We start from the raw sequence: 15,752 nt of genomic DNA, 5'->3' as shown, positions 1-15,752 counted from the left end.
GTCGCAGTGCAGGGGCGGCTGCGGGGCCGCTCCGGGGCTGTCCGGGAGCTCATCGCGGCCGAGCTCTCCCCTCGCCCACCCCGGCCGGGCTCTCCCCTCGCCCACCCCGGCCGGGCTCTCCCCTCGCCCACCCCGGCCGGGCTCTCCCCTCGCCCACCCCGGCCGGGCTCTCCCCTCGCCCATCCCGGCCGGGCTCTCCCCTCGCCCACCCCGGCCGGGCTCTCCCCTCGCCCACCCCGGCCGGGCTCTCCCCTCGCCCACCCCGGCCGGGCTCTCCCCTCGCCCATCCCGGCCGGGCTCTCCCCTCGCCCCGGGCTCCGGGCGGGCGCGGCCCGGGGGTCGGCGGGGGCGGAGCGGGGCGGAGCGCGGCTCCGGGCGCTGCGGGCAGGAGGGAGGGCCGGCCCTGCGGCCGGTGACTTCATGGGAAGGAGGCGGCGGGAGGTGGGTGTCGCTTTCCGTGTGCCGGTGCCTCTGCAGGGCGGGCGCGGGGCCGGGCCACAGCGCGGACGGGGGGCGGCAGCGCCGGGCCGGCTCCCCCTTCCCCTCCGGCCGGAGGAAGATGGAGCTCGGGTAGCGCGGGGTGCGGGAGGAGCAGCGGGAGCAGGTAAGGGCTGTTCTCCCTCCTCCCGCCCGCGGGGCCGGGCCGTGTCCCCTCGCAGGTGGCACAGGCGGGCCCGGCCGTGCCCTTGCCCAGGGGAGCTCGGACAGCCGGAGGGCAAAGCCCTCGGCCGGGCCGGGGAGCGCAGAGCCGGCGCTCGGAGCCGCCTCCCGCCCCGTGCCCGGGGCTGCGGGCCGGGGCTGCGGGAGCTCTGCCGGCTCTGCCCCCGCCTCGTCTCCCCCGGCTCATTGATGAGCTCCAGGAAGGGTTTCTGCATTGCAGACTCTCGCCGGAGCTCCGCTCCTGCATTTGCGGCGTTATCCTGCTCAAGGAGCCTGTTCCTGGCCGGGTGTTTCGGGGCTGCTCGGGCAAGAGGCCGATTTGGGCAGGTGGGATGTCCTTCTGTGTTTCTTGGACCGTGTCCGGACATTCGGGGGATTGACCTCATTCCAGTAACTATTAGATGTGCGTATAATATTTGTTCTCTTTCTGAAAGAGCTACAAAAGAGTATCGGTCTGGATTTGTGTGATTAACGATCATTTGAAGTTCACGGGGTGCAGTGAGATATAACGTGCATATAAAACATAATGCAGTGAGGCACACGACCTTACATAATCTAAATTTAAAAAGCTCCCTACCCCTACGCTTACCCTGGAGGTTGTAGGAATATGTCTGTTCTAAGCTTGTTCAGTACCTATCTGACATAAAGATGCAGAGCCCCCCGTGAGCCAGTGCTGAAAATAAAAGGCTAAATTGTTGACTACTTTTGCTGTAGTTGTGTCACAGTAAGTTCCCCATCGCTGGGCAGTGTCGCACACACACAGTGATGGTTACTGGGCACACACAGCTCCGGCAGCAGGAGGGAATGGCCTCTTCTGCTGTCCCTTGGTTGCGCCTTTAAACTGACCAGCTATAGCGTAACACTGGCACATTGTAATAATCTCCAGGCTTCTCTCCCTAGGCCTGAATATTGCTGCAATTTCTAGCATGTAGATATACATATAATGTGAGCAGAAAGAAACCTTTCACACTTTTCATTTGACCTTCAGAGTCTCAGACAAATAAATACTTGAAACTGATGATCAGGGCAAGTGTTTTGGAATGGACTGGTTTAAAAGACATTGCTGGACGCGAACGTATACAACTCATATCACATCTAGGGTGACACACAGTCAGTGTTCTGAGCTCTGTATCCAAAGGAAACTAACGTCTGATAAATTTGGCCCACATTTTAATTTAACTCAGTCCTTACAGGTGACATTGACTTTAATAAAGGTTGCTATGGCACAGATTTAAATTACAGTATATTAAGCTTCTGGAATTGAAACTGCTGTTGGTAGGAAAAGTGTTGTTATTTACAATCTGTTATTAAAATAGGAGTGTGTTAGCTCTTGGGGCTGGATGTGGCTCTGTTTTCTGCTGTTGGTGTGAATTGACTAAATGGTCTCCTTTCTGTGGATGGAGGCCAGAATTTTCCCGGTGTGACTGTGCTGCTCACACAGGGGCAAGCTGGACTTTTCCCATTTGAATCTGGAATACAGATGAATGTCAGTGCCTGCCATCCTCTGGGAAACTTTCTCTTCCAGCCCTGTATGCGTGTGCCTAGGCTGTACCACTGAGGGTGGTGTGGAGCACAGCACCAGCGTGGGCTGTGTGTGCCCACACAGCCGTAATCACCGTGTGACAGGGGAGAAATGATGCTTTGGGATCCTGTTCTCTTGTGATACTACATTTTTGTGGCTGCACTTTTACAAGAAACTCAGTCATCTTTGGGCCAACTTAGTTCATGTACAATACAACAACAGTTAAGAGTATGAGGCTGGGTAGGAATCAGGTCTAATAGACTCCTTTTGGTGTATGTATAGGGCAAAAATAACTGATTGCTTAATCATAATGCATCTATTTTTGAAAAAGCTATTTTTCTGCAAATGGATTCTAGAAGATTTTAGTCTTGGTTCATCAATACAAATTCATATAGTGGTGATGGGGGCTGGATGTTACAGACTCCAAGTAAGCATGGGATGAGCAGGTAGGAAGGTACTTGGTCCTTCCCTGGTAAGCCTCCCTCTGCACCTTTCCTTGTCCCTGGGACATCTCCCTTATTGTCACGTTGGCAGACTCAGCTAAAAGGCCATTGAGTGAAGGGAACTCCAGGTAAGGAATTTTGTAGAGCTGAGTACATGCAGGCTGTGAACACTGACTGATGCTACCAATGCAACCATTGTGCTAATTGTTGCCATAGCTGCCCTTTATGTTACTTATTAAAGAATTAGAGACTATGGTTTAATCAGCCAAAACACTATATATAGAGCATCTAATTTAAATTAAAACTATATGTTTTGAATATAATCTCTGTGGTGTTTTTGCTCACTTGGTGTTTTGTATGAGTTTAATGGTGTCGTATCTATGTTATTTCAGGGAAGAAATGGGTTTTTTTTATTAAATTTGTTATATACTGCATAGACACATATGAACTTTAAAAATGTGTATATCATCTGGCTGTCACATATTGTTATTTAGCTTATTCTTGCCTTTAGACATAGTAACCTTCTGTGGTCTTTACAGGAGGAGAACAGTGGAACTATTCCCACACAGTTATGTATGGGAGAGAGGATTGGAGTGGAGAGAAGGAAAGGACTAAGGGAACTGGCAGAATGTTTGTTTCCAGACAATCTAGACCTCATATCTTGCAGTGTTTAATGAAGTCTCCTTCTACTTAATATATTCTGCATTCCAAAAACATAATGAAATCTGAATCTCCTTTTGACTTGAATTTCATATGATATCTTGGGATTCATATTAAGCAAAAATTAAACATAAACTTTTAATTAAGCAGATGGCAAGCTTAAAATATCAAGTGCAACTGTTATTAAATTGAGGACTGAAAGCAGAAAAGGCTTTGTTGTTGTTTTTGAAGATTTTGTATTCTACTGGTTCATTTATCATTGATATGCACTGCACAGGCATGCAAATGAATTCAGAGATGTTTAGACAAAAGCATAGAGCTAAACAGTATGTGGATCTTCTGAACAAATGAATCAGGTTGCCCTCATGAAAAAGCTGGCAGATATTAACCTGACTGCTTAGATGGTCTGAAAATTCAGCAGTGTAGTCTTATGCAAGAGGAGAAGTTTACCAGTTGAGGTGTGATACAAATGTGTGCAGGTGTCCTGTTGCATCTTCCTGTATTTCTGTGTCATTGATTTCCTAAGACAAAGCACGGCACAAAACTGAGAAGTCAGGTGTCCCCAGGTAAGATGGCAGAACTGTCCTCAAATCCTTGGTAGTAACTGATTTTCTTTTGAATGCAGGTTAGTATATACATCTGAATGTAGCAGCACAACTGTTTCACTGTCAGATATTTTGTAGACTCTGTTTAATTTTCTAGACTCTGTTTAGTTGTCCTTCCCCAACTACTGACCCAAGGGAGGAAAAATTGTAAGTCTAACAAGTATGGAGGTACTGAAGATATGAAAGACTTGAGTTACATTTCTGTTTTCATGTTGTTTCCCATCATAACTGCTTCTGTGATTGCTTCTGAGTATTTCTGGGTTTAAGTCGTTTAAAAAGAGAAAGCTGCTTGTGATCTATTTCAAGTCTCATTCTCAGTTTACTTAAGTTTCTTGTTCTTCTTGAGGTCAGTGCTGTCTGCTTTAGGGTACTGTTATACCAGTGATTTTTAGTCAGTAGTGTTTTACTGCAGAATATTATTGACATTATCTGTATTTATTTAATATCTCTTGGATGGACCTTTGGAAAAGCTTTAGGCTTGAAATACAGAGTTCAACTTGCTTATTAGCTTTTATTAAAAGGATTTATAAATTCATGTATTATTTTAGAGTATCTCAGCCGTTTGAAATACATTGGCTATGAATTTGGTCTAAGTCTGAAAATGTATTTTATAGAAGGCGTGAAGGATTGCTATTGCTGGAAATATTTCTCAATACTCAGGGTTTTTTTTCAGAACGAGCATATCTGCAAATGCTTCGTGGTACATTTAGTAAAATTGGAATGCTTCCTCTTGTATATTGAAAATTTCATTGTTGGGAACACGGAGTTGTGCTGCTCTCTGATCGTGGTTTCAGTCTTGTGTGCAATGCTTCAGTGTGGCCTGTACAGAGAACAAAGTATGGGTTTTTTTGTCCAAAGGGTAAAGTAGCTATTTTTACCTGTCAAGTGTTTTGCAGATACTCAGTTCTCCACAGTGACTTTTTTCACTTGCACATTCTTTCAGGATCTGCTGAGTAATCATTTGCATTGAGTAGTTAATCAAAAAAGGGGCAAAACCCATTTAGAAACTGAGCAAGCTGTGAAAGAATTTTGATTCTAATTTTGGTCACGATGGTTATATTTCCACTATTGTTTTCAGAATTCGAGTAAGGAACACTGAAAACTTGTTCTTTAATTAGATACTTGAAATATCACGTTTCTAATCCTGATGTCTGCTGCCGTTATGGCCTGTGTCACAGGGAAGTTTACACAGTGGGTACTGCTGTGTGTGGCCAGGAGATGGAATACTGGGCTGGTATCAGAAATGTGTTCCAATGCCTTTGATTAAAATGGCAAGCTGCCATGGTGATAGTGCCATAGAAACTGGGGAAATAATCATTGCCTATTAGCAAAACTGAATGAAAAAATTCTTCTCTATTTTTCTATCTTTTATGTTTCAGCACCTTAGCAGGAATGAAACTCTGCTGATGTTATATCCCTGACTGAAAAAAATCTGGAACAAATTCCTTTGCTCTGTATTACCCCGCAGACCAGGCTGAGGTTATGTATTGGTGCTGCCAAAACATTAAATGTATGGACGACTTCCGCTCTCAAGGGCACTGGAGCAGAGACCTCTCTTGCAGCACTGATGTTTGTTGTTCAGTCACTTTACTCTCTTCTACTGTAATTACTTTCTGAATAGTGCAGTAAATATAATTTCCTTTAAAAGCACTCCAGCAAAGAAAGGCTATGACTGTGTCCCACAGCCAAAGTCTGCACAGACACAGCAAGTAATGAAAGAACCTGAATTTGGGAGCCTGACATTGCAAAGGGTTTTGTCTGTCCTGAACTGCACAAACCATGAGTCCAAGAGTGCCAAATAAGATCATAGAGCAGCAGTATCTGTACTGGCTTAGCTCTTCCCATCTCTTGAGATCTATTCAACAAGAAACAAAAGTGCAAGACAGTCCCTCACTTGGACTGCTCTGTCTCTTGACTGGAATGAGTCATTTCTCTATTACTGGTTAGTGACTCTGTAGGGTATTTACACCCCACTGGAAACTGCTAAGCAAGGACATGAAGGAAGTGAACCCAGATATATCTGGATATGTCTGTCTAGGTATATGCTCATTAAATTTCTGTGCAAACACATTGCCATTAAAGTTCCTGAGGTAGTGCAAAGGAGCTTTAATCCTGTGTTAAATAGCTCTGAGATCTGTGTGAAGGACAGGTGTTCAACGGTGGTAAACCTGAGTTTATTGGTTGGATTGGCCCTGGACTAAGCAGCAGACAGTAGAAGTAAACACAGCCTATTGGGCTATCACTAGGTACAGATATGACAGCACACTCTCTCTAATCAGAGTAACGTACTTACCTGAGAACAGAACCCAGAGCAAATACAAGGCACTGCAGATGGATGTGTCAGGAACACTTAGTCTCAGATCTGCCAGCCCTTAACAGAAACCTGCCCGTCTCTTACCTGAGAATATTAAATATCCCAGTTAGCTCTAAGTCCTGAGCTGTTACATTGTCGATTCCAGGGAAGAGAACATACAGGTGTATTAAATAACACTGTGGTAATGGGAAGAGATTGTGTTAGTGTAAAGAAAGTATTGATTTAGCAAACTATAATTAAGAGTGAAGCAATGAAATCACCTCCATGTCTCTCTAAATAACTCTTTACATCTTTGTCTCTAGAAGAGTACAAGTGGTTTAAAGGAAAGGCAGAGTATAAAGGGAAGGCACATTTCTGGAAACGGAAAGAATGCCAGAAGACACAACACTTAGATAAAGTTCATATGTGGGAAAGATACAGGGAGTGTGGTGACCTCAGTTGGGCAGGTGAGTAAGAGCTGGAGACAAGCTTCCCTTCAGCACAAATTAACAGAAGCAACATATAATGGAGCAGCCTCCCATAGAAGATCAGAAGGATACTGTTAAATGAAGTCAGGTTGATACAGTGTTTGCACTTTACTAAATTGAGGATGTTTGCTGTTAAGAAATAGCCCTTGAAAAGTGGTATGGTTTTTCATTAACCCTGACTATTGGTAATGTCTGAGCATTTAGAAGCTGAGGATTAAATTCAGGGATTATGAGGTTAATCTGAAAATTCAGAATTTAAATGCATCTCAGCTGTTGCGATATTTCTTTATATCAATTTCAGTGTTTCATGTTTGGTTTTTCAATAATCATAAAAACAAGGCTTGAAATAAGACTATGGGAAGGCACATCAATGCCAACACGTTTAGGGGGAAGCTCCAGGTTGGGGTGACAGTTTGCCACCAAGTCTGAGGTTCTATGAGTTACTCTCACAGCTTCTTATCATGTGTATTTTGATATCACAGGAGGCAGGGGAAGAAACCAGAGAATCTAATATTGGACTTTATTCAGTGTCTTTTCTGTGTTGAAAGGCCTGTGGGAAGGAATGAATTTTTGAGCTGTGTGGTTGGGGGTGTCTTAGTGGCTGAGGAACACTGTGGAAGCTCCGTGTTCCTTAGCAATAGACAGGCTATTCCTTCAGGCTTCTTTATATGAATGTATATAAACCTCAGCTATACAGAACTCACATCTATGTCTATAATTGAAGTTTTCTTAGATGTTTGTGTTATGGTTCTGTTCATTGCTAATCACTTCAAGACAGAGTTTCAAATAAGGTAGGAAAAGTTGTTTTCACTCATAAATAATCTTCCTCTTCTGAGAGGCACCCAGAAGTGCTTTACTGATTTTCTTTTTCTCTCATATTTTTCTCTGTCTATAATCATACCTGTATCTTTCTGCTCTAACATTTCAGTCTGAGGATGCTGAGTAGATAAGGACTGTAAACAGTTTGGGGCAGGAAATGGAAAGATATTCATTAGTGTATAGTCAGACTGTAAATTCTCAAAGCAGAATTTAATCAAGATTAATAAAAGGATGCATTTCCTTGGCAAGAATAGGAGGGAACTAAAGGCTGTGAAAAAACATCTTACATGAAGGTTCTCTTGAAGAAAGTCTGTAGGGGTCTGTAATGTCTCCTGGGTAACATAGTTTACATTTTTATAAATCTGCATCATTGAAAACTTCTTCTGACATTGATAGGTAAAAGCATGTGCAGGAGAAAGAGTAGCATCATAAAGTCTAGAGCTGTGTCGTTTGCAACAAAATCACTATGTTGTCTCTCTCTGGGCTACATCATCTTTGTGATGGGAAATGACTCTCCTCTATCACTTAATCCATCCCAAATACTTTTCTCAGTTCCCTTACCCTTCGAAGGCAAAATCCCCATAACTGCCATAGGAGGGTGGGTCAAACAGTGGCTTCCAACAGTAGCCACTGGAAATTAAGTCTCTGGAAATTAAGGAGAATTAATAAGAATTTTGCAATGTGGTCCAAGTGTTCACTGGCTTTGTTTGTGATTATGAACATATGCTACAAACTGTTAATTACTTACTGCACGTGAGGGAATCTTCTTTAAAGCAAGGCTGTAGTACTGATTTCCTGGCACATGCACCTCCCTAGGATGGTGTATTGCTGATGTGGAGCCTGTAGCACTCTGACCACAAAAAGATGATGTGCTCATTTCTGCAGACAGGTGGTTTGTGGTCATCCTGGAAACCCTGATGGATGTGCATCCGTGGAGGTGTTGCTGCCCTGGCTGCTCTCCCTCTCTGCTCATGCAGATCAGGTATTTGAGATGAGCTCTGATGAGCACAAAACGTTGCACTAGTAAAGTGTAGACCTTAATTACCATGGAAGTGTAAATCATTGCCTTTTGCTACCTCCAGAGAGGAGTAGTCTTTCCTGAGCAGCTCAGCTGTGAGTATCTGCAGTCGGTGAGATGGTTACATCTAGCTGATAATCTCTTGACTTTCTTTGATACAGAATTTGAGAAACGGAGCCGTTATAGTTTTCCTTCCTCCAATTTTGTCTCCTAAAATATGCTTAATATGAAAATGGGAGAAATGGTTCCATCAAGAGTTGTTCAGTTTTTAGTTTCATTTCACGTACCTCTCATATTTAATATAAAATATTTTCCTATCTGGTATAAATAGAGGAATATGTACTGATGAGAAAAGATATCTCTGAAGCCTTTTGGTTGTCACAGCAAAATATTAAATATCCATCTTTGGATTTCATAGTGAAGTTTGTTTGTATAAAAAGGTGCTTTATTTTTGTGAGGGAAAGGTTGGAAGAGCACATAATTTTATTGTGCATTTTGGGTAGAATTAGTTCTATGACTGGTTTTACCCCAATTATTATCTTATAGAAGTTACAATAACGTGATATATATATATATATGTTTTTTATTCTATGAATCTGAGACTTATCAATGGAGGAGAAAATGATTCTGTAACAAATTCATGGAGGTTCATGCTCCCTTAGTCCTTGGGAACTGGAGAAAAAGAGGCCTGGAGCTTTAAACATACCAAATCAATCCACCTCCTCCACACCACTGATATGGACCTTCTCTCCCAGTAAAATAATGACAGAAAACAGCCTTTGAGCTGTGGAATTCTGAGCATCTTTGGCAGAAGATTAGCTCGAAGGGAATCACTGTGGCAGTAAAATACATTTTGAGCTGAAATGCTGGAAGAGTGGATGACCAACAAGTGGGCTTAGTTCACTGTTCCTACATTTAGTTTCCTGTTACTCTGTTCATACCCACAAAACAGTCTTTTGCTGTCAGAGAGTTTCAGATTAAGTCCCAGATGTTTTAAAACATGTCTTATGACTAATATCTTTGGAAAAAAAAATCTATTTTGAGCTGCTTGAAATGATGCCATGTCAGTATATTCATTTTTAAAGTGGGGCAAAATGTGACTGTATAAAATAGTTTGCCATATAGGTGTGATTTCCGGTGATATTTTGTCTTCAGGCTATATCTTTCTTGGATACAGCTATGGAAAAAATGTTATGTTTAGGGAGAGGAAGAAAAAAAAGAATAGATTTCCATGAAACCTGTAACCTCACCAGTATGGATTTCATGGTCTTAAGAGGAGATAATTTATAACTATTCAATGCTGAACAGTTCCTGAGAACTAGATGCAAAAGTCTCTAATAAATGAAACTCTGATTATGGTAGCCTGTGGTTATCTTGTTTTTATCACTATACCATGATAAATTTAACCTGGTGATAATTATGACTGGAGATAATGAGCACTGCAGACAATGGTTCTGCAAGTGCTGCGAAGGTGAAAATGCCAGAGCGGAACTCGAGTGTCTGTGCAGGTGTTTATGCAAAACATGACCTTTGTGTGATCTTCCAGCTGAAGTTATAAATAGCTACTGTGTTTCCTCTGCTTTGTATAAAACTATGTGTATAGTTACAGGGGGCTGTCGGTGGTTTTGAAAGATGAGGTTGTTGAAAATGTAACTGAAGATTTACAGACACCATTGTTGACTTGTGAAAATATTTACTGAAAACCTGTAGATACCTTTAAGCCTTGTAAAATGATTTGGAAGTAGGGAAGTAGCTAATCCTACAGTAGTTTGCCAGGGAAGTTGAGCGCTTTTTTTGTTTTGTGGTTTGTGGTTTATTTTATTTTTAATTTTTAGACGTTCCTAGGCTGCCAGGTAGGAGAAAGCTTATTGCCTACTTATTAAAATATCTGGATAGAGAGAGCTGCTAATAATATGCAGTGCTCCTTCTGTGTTGCTTCTTCACGTTCCCACTGCTTGGCTGGAATGTAGTGGTGTTACATATTTGTAGATCTAACAGCTCTTCTTCAAGCCTTGCACTGTTAAATTGGGTCAGTGCATATAATGCATGTTAAATAAGACAGGAGGGGCTGTTGGATTTACAGAAAAAGTTAGCGGAGGATTTCAGTGTTACAGGAAACGTGTTATGGTTAAGAATAAGCACATTTTGTTTAAATACGTTACTAGTCATTCACAAACCAAGCAATGTGATCTTCTGGAATACATTTTTCTAGGTATGCAAATGGCACAGGGTTTGATACCGTTGACCAAGCGTAGCAGAAAGCAGACTGGAGCTCTGGGATCCAGTGCCTTGGTTAGATCTTTGGTTAGTGTTTTGCAACAGAACATTTTAGGGTTTCGTATTAATAGTTGAGGTTTTTTTTTTTTTTTTTTTTTTGTGGCAGGGAGACCTAAGTGAATTATTTTATGTCAGTAGCCTGTGCAGAGAAAATTGTTTTAAAATCTCCAATGCTCCTTGCCTCACTTGAAAAGCTGACTACAGGTCCTTAAGAGATCACATGACTTCTTTTAATGGGATTTAGGCTTCTAGGTCATACAAAGTATTTTTTAAAAGTTTTATTCTTGTCCTGATGATTAAACTTCCAGATGAAGCTGTAACTTCATTAGTAGCCAAGCTGTAAAACCCCAATTCAAAACATTGATTCTGTATCTGAAAAAGTAGAGCTGCATATTAGTCCCAAGCCCTTGTGTGTTCTCTGTTCTTCTGTACTTTACAAAAAGGAGCAGTTTCCTGACCGTTAAAACAGAACCATTTAAAACTGAACCTGCAGTTGTTGAAGTCTTTCATCAGCTGTGGCAGATACAGCACCTCCAGTGTTCCCTCCCAGCTTCACCCGTCCTGTGATCCTGGGGTGTTGTAGAACTGCTCTAAAAGCAGGTTGTCTTATTAATTCCATGCTTGCCAATCATAGGGTTTATACTGCTTTGTGAATAATGATCAGTCATGAAACACAGTTTCTACAAAATCTATTTTCAGTACCTCTTAAAAACAATTTCAAATTAAACTGTGCAAAGAATGGGCAAATGTACAAAATTTGCCTCAGTGTTCAGGGGAGCAGGGCTTCAAAGTTACCTTTTCTTATTCCATAGTGTAATTTCTGTGTATTAATGGGTGAATTCTTCAGAGAACTTGCATCTGCTGTGGTCTGCAGTGTGGATTTAGTGTTTTGATGGAGAGATGCCTGGGATGGGACTCCTTAGATTTCTGAGGCTGTAGAACTTGGTGGTGGAGTTTCTTGAAAATCTGTAGGTCTTGTTGAACTATAGCATCCTTTTCAGAAAGACACTCCTGATTTAGATGCTTAATTCATTAGATGAATATCATGAATCCATAAGAAGTAGCAGCTTTGGTCACACAGGTTGTGCCTTTGTGGTTCAAAGCAGCTACTTTGTGTTACCTTCCTTGTGACTAAGAGTGAAGTTGAATGAACAGCCTGGGTTTAAATGTGACTGAGAGAAAAGGATTTGCTTTCATGTGATAGCTAAGCTGGTGCCTCAGTTAAGCAGTAAGGGTATGCAGGTTTTAGAATTGTCATGACTTAAAACATACAAAATAACCATACTGTATTTGTGATCATAGCGTGTGAAATGTATCTACAGACTTATTTTGATAGAATTTGCTTTCTGTCTGCATTTTATAAATTTTATTTGTTTATCCTCTGACAGAAAGCTGCACTTGACTTCTGCTGAGTCTGTGGGTGACTTCAGAGGCCTGCATGTGTAAGTCAGGTTAGAGAATCAAGGCCAGGATGGAGAGGCTGCCAATGCCATTGTACAAACTGGCACTTACAGTGTTTTATGTGTTCAGAATAGTCCAGTGTAGCAAGTGTTTGGGAGGAAAAGTTTCCTTTGTTCGCAGCATAAACCAAGACAGTTGTTAAATTTCATGCTTAGCTGCAGAGCTCATATGTGATCACTGACGATGAGGATCTGCCTTAAATAAAGGAGTAGGTCATTAATCTTCTGAGGGCTGTTCAGGCAGTCTTTGCAAACACAGAGGCCTTGAGGGTAACAGAACTTCAGTAGCAGAACCTGCTGGCTCTTGTGTGTCAGTGTGGTGTTAATTGGAAGAGAATAGTAGTATACTAATAAACTTGCATACTTTCCAGATGAATTACCAATCTGTTTAAAATATTTTAGTTGCCTTTCTCAGATCTTTACTGTTAATGAAAACTACCTCCTAAGATTTTGCGTATCTGAAAAGATGCAATAACAGTGCCAGAAATGAAATTAATATGCCATGGGAGCTTTCCTAATGAAATTAATATGGTATTTATAACCTTTTTAAAGAGGCTTTTCACCAGTTACAGCATAAAATGAACTCCCAGGAGACTAAGATACTCTTTCTTTGTCCAAGCTTTCGTACTTCTGCCTGCTTCCTTTCATGATATATGAAATGGAAATCATGAAATAAAAATTAATTCTTTGATACCCTTCCATGCATTCATGACTTTTTTATTATTAATTGTGAACTTCAACTTTAGGTTAGTGTTTAATTTTTTAATTTGGTAGGCTGTGTTTTTCCATGAGGTAACAGCAACTAGCAGTATGAAATTAATTTTTCTTTTGACAGACAGTGTTTTCCATTTTCTACCAAAATATTTTGTAAGTGCAAAACTTCAGTTTGAGACCTGCAGTTATGAAGTTGAATTGTGTAAATGTTTTCTGATTTGGGGGAGTTTGGTTTTTGGTTTTGGTTTTTGGGTTTTTGTTGGTTGGTTTGGTTTGGTGGTTTTGGTGTGTTTTTGACTTTCTATGTTTTTGGTTTTTAAATGGTGAATAAAATGTGCTTAAAGTTCTTTAAATAGGTAGTACTCTTCATAAGGTAGGCCACAGCATGCTGAGGAGAACTAACAGGAGACTGAGTATTCCCACTGTCAGAGGTGAGACAGAGCTAAGCCCAGCGTGGAGTGGGTTTATTTAGGAACTCACAAGAGTTGGGCTTTTATCACACTTGGTTCCATTTTGCACATCACTCACCTGCCCTGCTGCCAGCTCTACATTCTGTGGGTCTTGGATTCTCTTCCCAGCAGGTTGATCCCTGTTAGTTTGGGAAGGTTGGGTGCAAAGTTGTGCTGACCAGTGTTGTGCCCCTCCTTGTAGTCACCAGACTTGGAAAACACTGGCCAGGGTTCCTGGGCATCCCCTGGCATTCATTTGTGTCCATGCATCTCTCATCTTAGGGATTTTCCCTCGTTGCCAGAGTCTGTTCTCCAGTCAGGATCTTTGCTACCTTCTGTCCTGGCCCCTTCTTCATTCTGAGACTTGTACTGCTTTCAAGGAACCTTTATTTTCAACACTCAGACTCCTGTTTTTCCCCAACCAAAATAGTCTGTGTGCAGAAACACAAGGTGTGAGCAGCCTTTTAACTGCCTGTCCTGTCTCTGTGCTCAGAGGAGTCAGAATGTGACCCCTTGTTCAGTCCAGGTGTCACCAAAGCTTACAAGCAGCCACTACAGCTGGCAGAGAGGATGCCCCAGTGTGCTGCCTGAGAGTTCAGAGTTCTGAGCCCCAGACCCACACCCCCCAGTTCTCTGCTGCCTGCTGGTATTTGCAGCTGGAGCTGTTCTTTGATGTGCCAACAACCGTGTTTGGTGCCCCGAGGAAAACCCTCCTTCTCCTTGCCAGAGGCTCTGATCTTGACTGCCACGAGTATCTGGCCTTTGCAGCAACACTTTCATACAGAATTTCTAAGTTTACTTGGTAGAGAAGGAATCCAAATGTGGATTGGTGCTAAACCAGGAGGGACAGCATCTGACTGTCAGTTCTCATGTGGTGTGGGGATCTCAAGGTTTACTCTGTGTAGAGGCCTTACATAATGTGAGAACTTTCCCATGCTGCACAACTTGAGCTGATCATTTTCAGGTTGCTTTAGTCCTTTAAGGATACAAAAGACTCCTCTGCTGACTGTGTGCGTAAACATTCAGGTAAATCTTTAAAACACAAAGGTAGCAATAGTAACAAGAAAATGTCTTTGTTCTTAGTGTGAATTTTGTTGGTTTGTTTTGGTTTGGTTTTTTTTCAACTTTTCATCTGACTTTTTTTTGGTTACCTTTGCTTTGGAGCTTCCTACATGGTTCATGTGAGGGTGTCCTTTACTGGACTGGGGAAGGGCCAAGATTCCCCTCACTGTTCAGAGTCAGGAGTGTTATCTGTAGCTGGCTGGAGGGACCTGACCTCAGAAACAGAAGGCATTTGGGGGGGTTCAGGGTCCAAAAGCATCACTTGTGCATCTCACTGTTAGCATTCTAAAACTTTTTTCAATTATTAAAACACTTGTATATTTGAAATGGACTTTTGCAACCGGACATGCCTGTCTCTTATTGGCCTTTTTGCAACAGACGTGGGCAGAGCCCTTCCCAAATCTTCGTTCGCGAAGCCCGGCCATGACAATAATGGACTTTCTTAGACTGCATTGTAGAAGCAACAGTGTTTTCTCTGGTTGTTTTATCTATGTTTCAGGATATGTTGAGGAGGAAGCATATAGAATATGAAGAACAGCTTCAGAGATATGGAAACTTCTTAATTTTCTCATGCCATAGGCCCTTCCACGAGCAGATACCCATCTCTTGCTCTTTCCTTGCACTGTTTCTGTAGTTTCTGGTTCTGCTGCTCTGAATCAGTGGGTTATCTGCACATCCAGTGTTCCCAACAATATGCAGTGTGATTGTTTCTTCTGTTGGTTTAACATCCTTTCTGCTGCTGAATCTCAGATTTAACTGAGGATGTTTCAGCCAGCCTCAAGAACTGTGCTGCTGACTGAAACCAAAGGAATAGTAGCAAAATGTGTGCCTGGCACAATTGTGATCACGAGCCCTTCTGCTGTTCGATTTGGAAGGAAATTCATGAAGGAAATCTCGGGCAGTTTGCTCTACTTCCGTGGCAGAACCAAAAGAGATGTCCTAATATTTTCTTATATTTTTAATTTAATAAATTAGAGAAAAGGGGTCAGGAACAATTAGAGAAGTAAAATATCACCCTTTATGCAAAGATAAAACACATTCCAGATAAGGCTTCCCTGTATTAGTGGCAGAGGCAGATGCTTGACACAGGGGTTTATGAACTGTTAGGATAGAATAAACACATATACATATGTGTGTATATGCATGTACGTAAATATGTCCATGTGTGCAGGTTCACCTAGAACAGGGTAGTTGCTGTTTCTGGTGTTCAGTGTAAGCTTTTTCCATAGGCCCTTCCTTTCTTTTCCAACTGTCTCTCCTAGGAATGCAGAGGGAATGTAGT

The 15,752-nt window shown here is 42.1% G+C and overlaps 1 protein-coding gene across 1 annotated transcript in view; it reads left to right on the top strand.

Annotated features, from left to right (window-relative positions):
- Positions 1 to 471: 471 nt before the first annotated feature.
- Positions 472 to 15,752, top strand: part of OTUD7A (OTU deubiquitinase 7A) — a 121,772-nt gene continuing 106,491 nt past the window's right edge. Inside the window, exon 1 of the mRNA XM_051770486.1 lies at positions 472 to 604. The gene's annotated coding sequence lies outside the window, so the exon portion shown is untranslated. The remainder of the gene's footprint in view (positions 605 to 15,752) is intronic.

This window comes from Manacus candei, unplaced genomic scaffold, assembly GCF_025592945.1.
Source record: "Manacus candei isolate 608988 ecotype Guabito, Panama unplaced genomic scaffold, ASM2559294v1 h1tg000119l, whole genome shotgun sequence".
NCBI classification, from domain to species: Eukaryota; Metazoa; Chordata; class Aves; order Passeriformes; family Pipridae; genus Manacus; species Manacus candei.
This window is presented reverse-complemented; position numbering and strand designations above follow the sequence as displayed.